This window comes from Engraulis encrasicolus, chromosome 3 (genome assembly GCF_034702125.1).
Source record: "Engraulis encrasicolus isolate BLACKSEA-1 chromosome 3, IST_EnEncr_1.0, whole genome shotgun sequence".
NCBI classification, from domain to species: Eukaryota; Metazoa; Chordata; class Actinopteri; order Clupeiformes; family Engraulidae; genus Engraulis; species Engraulis encrasicolus.
In genome coordinates, this window is record NC_085859.1 from 46,995,890 (window position 1) to 46,999,750 (window position 3,861).

The 3,861-nt window shown below is 42.5% G+C and overlaps 2 long non-coding RNA genes across 2 annotated transcripts; one reads left to right on the top strand and one right to left on the bottom strand.

The window, feature by feature from the left end:
• Nucleotides 1-375: 375 nt before the first annotated feature.
• On the top strand, nucleotides 376-1,321 carry LOC134445467 (uncharacterized). Its single transcript, XR_010034268.1, has 3 exons — nucleotides 376-637; nucleotides 996-1,122; nucleotides 1,277-1,321. It is a non-coding gene; the product is annotated as an uncharacterized LOC134445467 (long non-coding RNA).
• A 356-nt stretch (nucleotides 1,322-1,677) lies between these two features.
• Nucleotides 1,678-3,311, bottom strand: LOC134445468 (uncharacterized). The gene is made up of 3 exons (XR_010034269.1): nucleotides 3,222-3,311; nucleotides 2,543-2,590; nucleotides 1,678-2,440 (listed from the first exon to the last, which is right to left on the bottom strand). It is a non-coding gene; the product is annotated as an uncharacterized LOC134445468 (long non-coding RNA).
• Between the last annotated feature and the right edge of the window lie 550 nt (nucleotides 3,312-3,861).

Sequence of the window (3,861 nt, forward strand, 5' to 3'; positions counted from 1 at the left end):
ATACTCTGTATACCCGCGTTCTACGTAGACTACACCACTGACTGACATCACGCCACACATATGGTGACTCAGAATTCATTGACATTCACATTCCAATGTACCAAAAAACACAAATATGTTCACCTGTGAAATTCTGTATTTTTACTTATATCTGGGACTATAGTTACCTGATTCCTACCATCTGATATGCTTTCGCATATACATCTGGGACCTGCCCCCAACCGACGCTCTTCCAAATGAACCATTTTTTTCAAAACTCTTGCATGTGATTGGATTAAGAATCTGTCCGTCATTTTGACTGACACGCCATTTCAGCCACTCCCGTTGACTCAATCCGTGACGTAGTTCACAGCGACACCACGCAGGCAAGACTTTTCATCACAACAAACATGGCGGCGGCTGGAAGTAAACGGAGTAAACTTTCTATAAACGAACATTGCCCTATGTGCAGGGGATATCTAAGGACAAATGGTAATATCTGCAACCGCCCATGGATATTTGAAGAACTTCCCTACGGGAAAGGGTAAACCAGCACCCAGCTGAACTTGATCGAAACTTGTGAAACTTCTCCGAAAAATCCTGTCGCATGCCTGAAATGCCTGCTGTAATTTAACCCAGCGTTCTCAAGGTACGTACGGTAAGTCAACATCTTGAATCTTGATGCAATGGTTGCTCTGAAGTCGTGCGCAAGCACAATATGACAATTGTTCATCCATACATATGTCAATATTGTTATTGGATATGATTGGCGTCAGGGCATCTTCCTCTTAGCCTCTATGCTAATCTAAATGGTTTACTGTTTACATTGCTATCTGTAGGCACACATGCAATATGATTGTTTCACTTTTATTTGATTTATTGATTCTTTTATTTCTTTATAACCTCGCTGGGATTGTAACCTACGCACATGTCCAACGACAGAGATGTGTAAAAGTGTCTGCTTGCACTGTATTACAAACTATCACCATCATTAACAACAAGTCCCCTTCTCACAGATGCAGAAATGCAAAGCAGGGCCAAACATGCTGCATTCAATGGGTACGAAGACGGTGTGAGGAACAACATAACAGCTCTCTTCCTGGTGGCAGCCATGGAGCACCTAGGGGCTTCATTAAGTGTCAGGTACCTCTGGAACAAAGATTTACATTACAACAAATGTATGCCCCCAGTTAAAGCTGGTGCCATGACAGTCTGTACATATTGGCTTTGCAAGATTACATCTAAGCTAACCATACTGCACATTTTGCATTATCTATCTTTTTAAATGTGTCAACAGATATCCCTGACGGCTTCATACCTGACCACATAACCATGGGCTCTGGTAGTGGCCCGGGTGGTCAACAAATGCCATTTTCCACATGCAGTCCAGGAGGGAGACGTATAACTATACTGTAGATTTGATATTTTTACAAGGCCTTTAGCCACAGTGTGCCCACAGCGCACTGCTCGTAATTCTGCAGGTAAATTTCACTCTTTCGCATCGCTTAGCCCACAGCACCTTAACAACTTGAAGTCATTTTTAGAACATAGTTGTCCCGGTCTCACTGAAACAAACAGCAGATTGGACCAGCATGTCTATTGGACTGCAGAAAATCATGGTGAACAGACAGACAAATGCACACTGGAGCACATCATGTTGCTAGTCACACAGGATAATTTCAGAGAGGCTGAGTTGTTTTCATTCCCCCATCTAGTCATGACATTCTGATAAATCGCAAAAGCAGTAACCTGTGGCGCAGGATCAAAGCTAAATTGAAAGAGCGCCAAGACTAATATAAAATTGGTGGAGTAAATGCATGTACTGTAATAATGTATGTAAATAATTTGTGTATGTAAGTAGTGTATATAAAATAACCCAGTGCAACTTTTTTTCCATAAGATTCTGTTGCCTTTCTGTGAATGCATATAAAAAAGGTTAAGGTATGTTGTCACTTGAAGTAAATTAAACTGTGCTCAACACTAAACAGTCTACAATACTTCTTCCTTCTTTACATTTTTTTAATCATTGCTGCTCAAAGAAAAAAACATGGCAACAGTTTTCAAATGTGTAATTTTATTTACAGTTCTTCTATGCAAAAACAGTCATTCATACACATTTGTACAACAGCATGTACGAGGTTGCGGCAAAGCACTGCCAGCTACTACGCTGTGGTGTTTCACTGTCAAAATACTCATCCTTTTAATCAACATAACCTGGGATTCCCTGCACATGCAACACTTTGAAAACAGGAAGGTTGTTGGTTATGTACTATTATATGTTCGATCAAAGATATAGGGACTAATGCTCTTCTCATGTTTCTTCAATAAGCTGTGATCCAACCTAGTGCAAACTGTCCTGTTGGGTGGGCTCACTGTTGAATGGCACTCTCTCCATATGTAGCAGCTCTCTGTGTCCCATCTTCTGTGACTGCAGATGCCATTTAAGCCATGACAGGCATGTCTGAAAGACATGGTGCATGATGTTAACAGGTATACTAGACAACCACACTTTTCCTCCTAATGACAATCGGTGCAGGCCTACTTATTTACAAGAGTGACTCACCTTCTTTGCTGTGACGTTCTCCCAACTGAGCAGGAAGGCCTTTCATTCCTGGTGGTCAGAGAAGAGCTCAGTTTATACAATACAGCAGATATTGAACATGGGCAAATTTGTAACGTGTTGAGTCTGTGTAACATAAGCAGCTCACACAAACTGGTCAACCCATTCTACTGGGTAGCTTGTTTAGCATAGTGAAACCCTTTGAATGTCAGTTTCGCACACCACGAAATACAATGAAAGACGGCAGCAAACGATATCAACCATTTCACACGTTTGCCAAGTCATTTTTCAAGACCAGAATGTCAACTCACAGTCACAAACAAACGCAAAGCAAATGTCTGTACACTACAGTATGCATCGGGCACAGTTGGGGGAGGGGAGAACCAACACCATTGTTTTTACAAGGACAATGTAATATTTACACGGACAATGTGTACAGCAGAGTTAACGGAGTTTTTTGAACATCACAGGGGGAAAACATGACGAAACTAACAGAGACATAATACAAAGTTATGACCAAGACTGTGACGATACATGTCCAAGTTAAGATTAGTCTACAAGTAAACTACGATAAACCTAGAAGGCCAGAATGTGAACTCACAACCAAACGCAATGCACATGCCTGTGCTTCATAAATGGAAAAAATGCATCAGGTTCATCAACAGTAGATGCTTAAACTTACCATTTGTAGGTGACGTGAACCTCATCGACAACGATGCCCAGTAGATTCTTCTGGTAGAGGTCTGAGGATAGCATGGTCAGTCATTTGTCCTTGATTCCCAGATTGACGCTCCCATCTCAGGACGCTCCCATTTCATCTCGCTCCCACTAGCCAGACTATCGGTACCACCGCCATATGACGGAGCCAGTTATCTTGTTGATGTTAGTTTTTTGTTTCTAACCCTAACCTTAACCCTAACCCTAAACCTAACCCTAACCTTAACCCTAACCCTAACCCTAAACCTAACCCTAAACCTAACCCTAAATTGCTTGTATGTGGCAGTATATGATAATACGTGAAATATAATCGGGTGGGACCGCACGTCCGGGAGTGATAGAAACACCTGGGACCGCACGTCCGGGAGCGAACTCAGTTGGGAGTATCAATCCCCTTACCTTTGTCCTTCAGCCACGACTCGGGGCTACCGAAGACCGGCTGGCCTGGCAACGTCCCTGAAGGATGTCTTCCTCCCAGTTCCATACCCGTTAGATTTCCAGCCTCTCTGACTTGGTCCTCCATTAACGCAGCCAGGGGGAACACCACAATAAAGATTGGATCCTGCACTTTCCCCATTGCTTTAGCACGTGAAATATAATCGGGT